The sequence below is a fragment of the Argiope bruennichi genome, chromosome 3 (genome assembly GCF_947563725.1).
Source record: "Argiope bruennichi chromosome 3, qqArgBrue1.1, whole genome shotgun sequence".
Taxonomy (NCBI): Eukaryota; Metazoa; Arthropoda; class Arachnida; order Araneae; family Araneidae; genus Argiope; species Argiope bruennichi.
In genome coordinates this window covers 114,466,158-114,476,170 of record NC_079153.1, presented here as the reverse complement: position 1 = coordinate 114,476,170, position 10,013 = coordinate 114,466,158, and the positions used below count along the sequence as shown (strand labels likewise).

At 30.5% G+C, this 10,013-nt stretch overlaps 1 protein-coding gene across 1 annotated transcript in view; it reads left to right on the top strand.

The window, feature by feature from the left end:
• The first annotated feature begins 1,535 nt into the window (after positions 1-1,535).
• The window catches only part of LOC129962613 (uncharacterized), a 57,337-nt gene continuing 48,859 nt past the window's right edge, over positions 1,536-10,013 (top strand). Inside the window, exon 1 of the mRNA XM_056076439.1 lies at positions 1,536-1,849. The gene's annotated coding sequence lies outside the window, so the exon portion shown is untranslated. The remainder of the gene's footprint in view (positions 1,850-10,013) is intronic.

The following is a 10,013-nucleotide window of genomic DNA, read 5'->3' as shown; positions in this document are numbered from 1 at the left end:
AAATAGCGTAATGCAATTTGACATTATATAATAAAAAATAAACACATTTGCCTACGAAAATAGCGGGATACAAGAGAAAGTAGACTATCTTCAAACCATCAGAAATCGCAAAATGATGACTTGGAAAGTTAATACTATTGTGAAATTGATTTCTAATTTCAACTCATTTGGAATAGTAGAATTATATTAATGGCCTTTTTGGTCTTTAGGTAAAGATTTTATTTTTGTAGCTTCATAAAAATGTACATTTTTTTTTTTTTTTTTTTTTTTACTTTTTCGTATACGTAGTACAGAGAAAGTATACTAATCGTCAAAATATTCGAACTTAAGTTTTTGACGAATGTCTACATTTTGGACCTCTCTGAAATCGAAAAACACATTTTTAGAAATTGTCCGTCTGTCTGTTTAAAGGATAACTAAAAACACTCTGAGAAAGATGGATGAAATTTGGCTTACGGTCTTTACACCAAATTTGCAAATTGACATCAAATTTGGAGTAAAATCTGCTTAGAGGAAGTTCCTCTTTGGCGTGGGATTTTGTGACTACAAGTGCAGCTTTGTGTTAAAGTTTTCTTTCAATTGGTTCGGAAAGACGTGTGTAATGCACACATTCCATTTTCGGATGCTATTAACCGCATGCCAGGGATTAATAGCCAAAAATCTCGCCAAGTATCATATAATAGATTAAGTAAAAATGCTAAATTCACGCCAAAAGTTAATATTTTCCAACTATTGTACGCCAATGCCATGTAAGGTGGTCCCTTGTATGACAAGTTTATTACGAAGTATGCCAGAAAGTTTTGGAGAAAACACTCCCAATGGTTTTCCTGATTATGAATTATAATTGTGCATAGTTTGCATCTGGTTGCAATTATATTTAAAATGTCACCTGATGTTTACAATTACTATAAAAATTAAATGAACGTAATCTAGGCAGAGAGGAACACGATCAGTTATTCTTAGCAAATCGACATTATCCTACTTTATTTATTATTTAAAAATTCACATAACTTAACCTTTTTTTGAAAATTTATTGAATTGGTAATTTGAATTTATTGACCTATTATTAAAACTTGAATTTATTGACCTATTGGTACCTCCCTCCTTCCACCTGAGCCCTGTCATCCTAAACAATTATCAAGTCAGAAATCTGTTTCTGGAGAGAAGTAAAATTCTCGTATTATTTTGAAGAATCAGTCCTGAAACCCAACACTATTCTAAAGAAAACCACCGTTTTCTTAAATGTTTCATTCATATTCACAAAAACAAAACGAAACATCGAATGATATTACGCTAAAGCACACCCAAAATCAATCAGAACCTCAGAAATAGAACGGAAGACCAACGAATGAATACATATTTAGTTTGAATCGTACCTGACAAAACGATTCTCTTAATTTATTCCGGAATTTTTCCTTCCTCTCTGAGATAGTCATCCGCTTATATAAATCACCCGCCAAACACTCAAACTTCCGAAAACACCTTTTCTGTTCCGCGCAGACGCAGTAGCTCCCAAAAATCGCCTGCTCCTAGTGGAAACAGAGAGCACCTGCCACTCAGGTAAAACTGACTCGTCCAGTAAGCAACACGACTTCGGCAGACGATTTTGAGCGGAGGGAGTGCACGGCGGTCACTTGAAAAGAGCGAGCGGTGCGTGATTTGCGAACACTTGAGGGAGAAGGGATAATTTATTAAATCGTTTGAGGGTGTTTATCGTGAACTCTCCTTGTGGTGGAGTAAAGTGCGTTTTCTCAAGAGGACCATTTGTTACCTTAAGTTCTCCGGATTTTGAGCAGACGATAAAGCAGTTGGAAGTTTCTGTTTCCCGTTGCGTTGGGGTGCAGCTGAGGTAAGAGATTTTGTTTTTTATGATGTACTTTTGGTAAATTCTGCGATTAAAGTTAGTTGTGTGGTTGTATAAAATTATTGCCTCATACACAGTCATGTATCAGTCCTTAAGTAGTCTACAGTACAGTCTCTTAAAAATAATTAATTTGAAATTTCGATGAATGCAATCATCGCCATTTAAATTCTGTAATTAGAAAATCGTGCACTCTCATTTGCGAAATCAGTACGGTAATTTAACTGCTAAATATATATTCATGTTAACTTAATATATATTTCATGTATTCTTTTAATTTGATCGAAGAGTGGTATGTTTTAATCTGGAGTTTTTCAATGACTTTTCTTTCCCAATATATATAATGTCTACAGATTATTTTTGATACAGAAAATAGTAAGTGATATTTATACTTTCCGATATTAACTTTTTTTCTTGAACACATTTTTATTTCAAAGTTTTTTTTTAAAAAAAATATGGAAAACAGACTTGAAGAAAAATTTGAAAATGAAATATTTGTAATATAAAGATACCGATATTCTTTTATAAAAATTTAATAAAATTATCTTAACCAAAACAGTTGTTTTATTTTTAAATAAATAACATTTCAGAATAATAAATATCAATGTTTTGCTTCAAAAAATTGGAAATGACTGATCAGTTTCAATGATCATTGAGATTTCTGACTTGAAATGGCATCTATTTTTAGATAAGCGCAAGCAAAGAAAATTTCGTATGAAGATAAATTTTGAAAAATAAATGATATAAATTTATGAAAAGACGATTCGTCTGAATATTCTTGAATCGACAAATTTAAAATGAATTTTCATGGTATTTCAATGAGTCTATAAATATAAGGTTATATTTTCATATTTCATGGAGGACAGCATTTCCGGAATGTTGCATTCCGGGCTACTTGCTTATGTTATCCAGAATCTGATGCGAATAAATTGGAGTGCCCGAATAACAGCTTTGTTTATTATTATATTTAAAACGTATGTTGACTCCTTTGTAAAAGAAAATCAATTACTTTAAAGATACGAAAGTATAAAGCTTATTTATAAAAGGTCTTAATGTAAATATTAAATTCTTTTTATAATAAAAGGCTATAAAAGTAGATCTATGTAGGACGGGGAATTTATATTTTGTCCTTGTTCAAAATTGTGTTGGGGGGGGGATGTCAGAAAAGAATGATCTCATTTATATTTCGGATTTTTCGTGGGGCAAAAAAGTTTCTTCTAGTCCAAACACGCTTCAGTTTCATTTCAAACTCTGATTCTATTACAAACTTAGAGAAGAATCGCATCACATTATTTTGTTTGTCTAGCTGAAAATGCTTGAAAAAACTAATTTAATTGTATATTTTTTGACATAATAAAAGTTAAAATTTCATTGATTTCAATTATAGAAATTAAAAAAATAAATATCTTTTTCTTTTACATATCTTTTTGCATTACAATACATATACCTTTGTGACAATTTACATCCTTATATGTTAAATTTGCTATATATTGTGATGTTCGAAGTTCAAATGAGCTGGAATCTTAAAATGAACTTTACTGAACTGGAATCTTAATGATATCTAAGAAAAGAAAAGGAAAGGAATTTATTGAAATTTTGACCTTTTCAGCCCAAATTAGCGAGTTTCCTATTTTATTTTTGCTATATGTTTCCAACATTCATGATAATCTATCTATATCTATACTTATAATAAAGCTCAATGTGTGTGTGTGTGTGTGTGTGTGTTGGCGCTCTACAGGCCAGACCGTTTGACCTACAGCTACCAAATTTGGTACATGTATACCTTGGAGGTTGGGAATGTGCACCTGGGGTTTCTTTTTTCGAATTTTTAATTAGAATTTTAATTATTAATTAAAAACTAACTTTCCCGCCAAAAAAATCTTCCATTTTCCCCACCGCCAACTTTTCCGCCAAAAAAGTCTTCCATTATCCCCAGCGCCAAACGAGAAAGGCTTCAGTTTTTTTTTTCTCCCAACAGTAATGAGGCTAGGGTTAAAATTTTTCGGCGGATTATTTCAATTGGTTCTGTTTATTTTCTTAATGTTTGATGCATTTAAAATTAAACATTGTTAATGAATCAATCTTTCAGATTCATTCTGAAGTACTTTTGAATTAAAATAAAACAGAATAAAGGAAATTAAAAATTTCTAATCCTCATAGCGTTACCCCAACTGGCGTAGAAAAAATCACGTATTTGCGTTACGTAACCGGCGAAGAAAATTCACGCATGCGCATTCTGTTCTGATTGTTGCCATGACAACGTTATCAATGGATGATTTAAATTATTTTTGGGTTAGTTGCATGCTTTTGTAAGTAAATTGTATTTATATTAGTTATATATTTTTTGTATATGCTTATAGTTTTAAGTACATCGTTTTTTAAGTAGTTTTTTTAAAACCTGTTTTCAACCGTTTATTTTAAACGATTCGTTTTATTTTCTTAGTGTTTGATGCATTTAAATTTAAACATTGTTAATGAATCGATCTGCTCACAATGAATCTAAGAAAATTTTGTTGACCAACTCTTGAGATATTACATAAATTAAAAAAGATATTCTTTAATGCCCATAAAGTTTAAACGCTGAGTGACTCTATTTTCAGTAATCAGATTATAAAAAAATGCTTTGTTTCAGTAAAAAATATTATTATATTAATTGAAGATAAATTCTTTCCACTTTAATTTAAAGCATAAATTCTACGGGTGCTAACAGAAAATGAGAGAGATACATATTACGTTATGACTGAAGGCCTTTATAATATTATGAATGAATTATATGATAATCAAAATTTGAAGTTTTAAAATATTTTGATGAAGAAGCTATTAAAGTAGAAATTGCATAAAATATTTAATTATTAAAATTTTAACGAACATTAAGATTGGCGAACCGGCTGGTCGCCAAAGGCGGCTAGTTATTCATAATTAAAGAGCAGCAACTATAGCGTTTTTAGGATATTTAAAGCTTTCACAATATTAAAAGTATTTAATTTGATTATGGATTTGATAGATATGGAATTGCATTCATTATGAATTATTTGAAAATCCTCAGGCTTTATTATTTATAATATTTTAAAACCAGCGAAAAAAAGATATTCCCAAAACTTTCTTGCATATTCCCTCATGAAGGTTTTATGCCCTCCCCCCCACACACATATCCCCAGCGTAAACATTTTTTTTTTATGGGCTTTAGGCTTTATACAAGATTGTGAACTCCGTAAAAAAACTCAATCGAATTCCCGATTTTGTACTATGTAGTATAGTAAAGAAAATCGAGTATTCCTTTTGGAGTTTTTTTATTGACTAATTGAAACAAAAATTCGACACACAACTACAATATTTGTTACAATCTCGTATAGCAAGCTTTATTAATCTAAAGACATTGCGTTTTTGGGTTATAACATTTACGTGGATTAGAATGCATTGACCGATAGACGGCCACTTCCATAATGGATTTGGTTCTAAAATTGATACACGTTTAAAATTTAATTGATAGAACAATAAAATTTTGTACATAGATCTAACTCTTTGCCTTTTGATCATGCTCAACTGCACTTACTTGTGAATGGATTTTGTTCAAAACTTAATTATTCATTTATTATAATAAAATAAAATTTTTACAAATTTAGTGTAAAGCCTACAAATTTTTTAGCAAATACACGGTTGCTAGACTTTTGATTTTTAGGGAAAAGTATCACTGATCACTTGTCTCTTACTTTACTTCGGTGAGAGGTACGTGTGTGCTACTATCAGTATATTTCTGAGATATTTTGTAGGCCGCTGACTTAGTGTTAAGTTTTCGGTTTCGGATCGGAGGCTCTATGTTCGAAATTCGATTCCATTAAAAATACATCGTGTATGCTGGTTTGGTGTATACTCGTTTGCGTCATGGATACCAAACGTCTTAATATTGATGTTATGCGATATTGTGGAGAAGGAAGTTCTAGTTCAGGAGTCATCCTTGTCATCTAACTAGGTCTCAAAAGTACTAGGTTCATCTGAAATTAGTATTAGGTCGCTTCCAAACGGAGAGTTAATATTACTTCAAAATTAAACTAATTCTCGGATATATCCTTAATCTTTTTTTCGATGCAAATCGCACGTGGAATCATGCGAAATGGGCAATATATTAGTTAATTATCAGTTGCCTTGAAATTATCACCATTTTTTCTTGGAGAAGTGTGAATTTCGGTGAGTGGATGCCATCTCAAAGATCTTATTTATGCTCGATATTTGGAGGTAAATATAACTAGATAAATAAAACAGCACTAGACTTATTTTCGAACGTACCTCATAATTTTGTACCTTAGTAACCCAAGACAGTATTTAAGTCCTCATCAAAAACGTCCTCTCTCTCAAAATTTCCCCACCACATCAATGAGGAGAACATTTGGCCCATAACGTCAGATTTAATGTGCACCAGATTTCCATACAAGACATATCTTTAGTGAAATCGAATTTCGGATCGGTATTTGAATGCCAAGGATGAAAAAGCAGCAAAATATATCTGGCATGTTTAATATATCTGGTATTGTTGCATTGTTTTATGTACGTAATCATGATATTTTAAGTATAGCAATTCATAGTCTGGAAAATAAAACAATATAATAAATAAGATATGTGAATAGTTAAAAAAAATTGCAGTGTGAATTCTTTAATTTTCTTGAGCTATATATATATATAGGGTATCATGCATATATATAATGGGTTATCATCAATATATAACTTCTGTTGTAATGTAATTAAAAATATATTAATAATATTGCATCAAGACATTTTTATTTCCGTATTTTCATGTGTGGAAATTGAAATAGATTATTTTAACAATGAGTATCATTTTTCTAAATTTTATTCTGTTCTATTATAAAAGTAACAGAACACTCGAATGTTATATTCTACATTTTAAAGCTTGCACTGTCAGAATATCATTCATTTTGTATTTAAAAGCTGTAGGTTGGCAACTGCTTTTTGTGAACGATCGGAATATTGTTAATTTTATTTCGAGTTAGAAGTTGATAGAATTCTTTTTATAAATATAGTTTTAAGCATTTTATAACTTTGTTGCCATTTTTTTTTCAAATTTTAATACATTACACTATAATTATTATTAGGGAGAAAACATTTAATATTTTATAATTGCTTGAAATATTTTAAAATATTTAAAAACTGTTTGAAATTAATGAGAAGAGCGAATTATCAACGATTCGAAGCAAAAAAAGTAACAATTGCATCGTTTCGTTTTGTTACACCAAAAAATGTCTGCCAAACGATTTCCACACATTCTAATAGGGGGGCGGGGGGGGGAAGCTATTTCAACATAGTAAGGAACGGAAATGCATGAGATCGAATGTATTCGACGTGAGATTCGCATTCCATTCGATGGGGAAAACATGAACAAGTTCGTGTTTAGCAGTGAATATTCCAGAGTGACGACAATTTTTTGTAACTGGTTCATATGTTTTGAATAATACAATAAACAAAAGCCCGCCTGTCTACTTTGATTCGAAAACTGACAGATAGAAAATTTAAATTTTCATTGTCTTTTATTTTTGAAAAAAAAAACCAGTAGAATACTCGAAAAATTGAACAAATTCCGGTATTTCAAGGACAGCTTTATGCTAGTGTATTAAAAATCAACTTTTAATACCAGTCTTCCTTCCGTTGAAGAGATTAATATTTATCTTGATCCAATTGAAGTAGAAAATGGGTTAACAGTATGCAATTTTTCAAATAAAGTCAATAGTCATATCAGATGGTAATTTTTATACAATGAAAGTTCTGGATAAAGTCTCGGCGAATAAATCCGTAATATCAACTAATTTGTCTATTCCATGCTTTGTGTTTTTTCTATCCGGGTACTTAGTTCGGCTTTAATAAATTCCATAATTCTTTCACGTCATTAAATCGATTTATATATATAAACACATTAAAAAAAGGAAAATGAAATACAATACAAACTTAGTGAAAAGGAGTCTGTTTCGGATTACGAAGCTAAGAACATCAATTACCATTTTATATATTATTAGAATAAGTATTTCTGGAATGTTTTTAATATAAATCGAATTCAGAATTCTTTGTAAGCTACACTTCTGATTTTTATTAAAATTATTTTTTTAGAATTACTATAAAGCATATCGTAATTTATGCTTGATATGCGCTTGGTTTAAAGTATATGGATTACTTATTCAGAAATTTCAGTTTGCCTGTTGCGTTCCTTCCATGAATTGGAATAGCAATTTCCCATCTTTACCCTTTGACTACTCATTTATTTGAAATGACTTTTGTACATGAAGCGCATTTAATTTTTTGAACATGTGAAGGCAGTAGCTTTTACGTAAGAATTTATTTTTTCTTATTATGCAGAATATATACTGCACCATGATATAGAGATGACTTAACCTAATTAGAATTTTTAAAAAATGGAAGCATAAATTCAAACAGATATGGAACGTTCTGATACGTCAAATGTACCTAAAGGTTTAAAAGGATATCAGCAGACATTAAAGTTACTGAATTGTACAAGAAATCTTATGGCAACTAAAATATAATGATTATTTTTGCACAATATAGTACCCACATTTTAGATTTGCGATATCAAAAGTATTTCGGATAACTACTCATGATTCGATTAATTAGAGTTTAATTATTCGAGTCGTTAAGATATTAAATAGAACAGAAAGAAGCATTATTTATCATATGCTGTAATTTAATCTTTTCTAAATAATTTTGGGATATGAAGAATTTTATAAATAAATAAAATTAAAGTTGTATGAATTAAAATTATAAAATAGCAGAGTAAAGGAAATCGAATATTTTGAGCCTAGTGAAGAATGGATTACGAAACACTAATCTAAACAAATTTGCTTATTATTTTAATTAATTTTTAATGTGATTGAAATTTTTATATTGTGCATAATGGAATGAATTCAAATGTCATCGTAATCGTCTGACAAATGTAAAATTACCATTTAATGACAAGTTATCTTGCACTATGCTCTTTTAACGTTCTTTTTTTCAGCCAGATCCACTACGGATTCTAAAATTAAATTGGCGCGGCGCATTTGTTTTGCATCACGAGAGCATCAAATTGTAAGAAATTGAATGGTTACCTTGCATAGTATTTTGTTTCTGAAAAAAAAAACAATGAATTAAATTTAACTTTTAAAGCAGTGGTTTATTTATTTTACTTGCATTTTTTTAAAGAAATATTAGAAATTTTTTTTAAATTCAATATTTTTAGTTTCGGCGATTCGTTTTCTTTTCAACAACATGCTTAAATATTATAATTAAGTAGTCTTGTTCTTTTATACGTAGTTCATTTTTTTCTGAACAAACACCATAAGAAATACGAATTTTCTTACTTTCTTATATTAGATAGTTTTGCATATTGGGACAAAAAAGATATTACGTATAAGTTTAACTTTTATTCATATGGTAAGGCTTAAGAAAAATCGGATAACTTTCACATTATAAATGGCCTGATAATTTACATGGAACATTTTTGTTTCGAGCTAATATTTTATGCAGTTTGAAGCAATCCCAAGGGGAGGGCACCTCCTTATCTAAGATGAGATCCCGGTATGGTGGACGGTTCTCGCCACCTTGATGAGTACATAAAAAAAGGTCGGGGTCAATCCCCATCATCCCCCATTGATGACAGTACGTATTTCCTTAGGGAAGGGTTGTACCGTGGCCGGTGATGGCCCAAATGTTTCAACCACAGTTCCCGCCAGTGTTGCCGTCATGGCGGGGTGGTCATTCAAGTGTTTCCGTGCGTCTTCCGGCAGGTTGGAGTAATCAGTTTGTGATTATGTAGCTTGGTGAAAGAAACAAAAAACATATTAACATTTTTTTTTTTATCTTTAGCCTATTTCATGGTAATATAGCAAAATTTACATACTTGATTAATAACACAATCACAATCGCAAAACTCATTAATCAAGCACAATCCGGTTTCGGTTCGATACAAGAATAATAAGGTTTTTGTAATTACATTTCTTGCTTCAAAGCAAATAAAATTCCCCCTATCAGCGAGTGCATCAATCTCAGTATTTCACTTAAAATTCAAAACTATAATAATCGCCTTTTATTTTTCGAAGTGGAATATAATATTCCTATAATCCAGCTCTATTAGTTTCGTTATTCCAAGGGCAACATT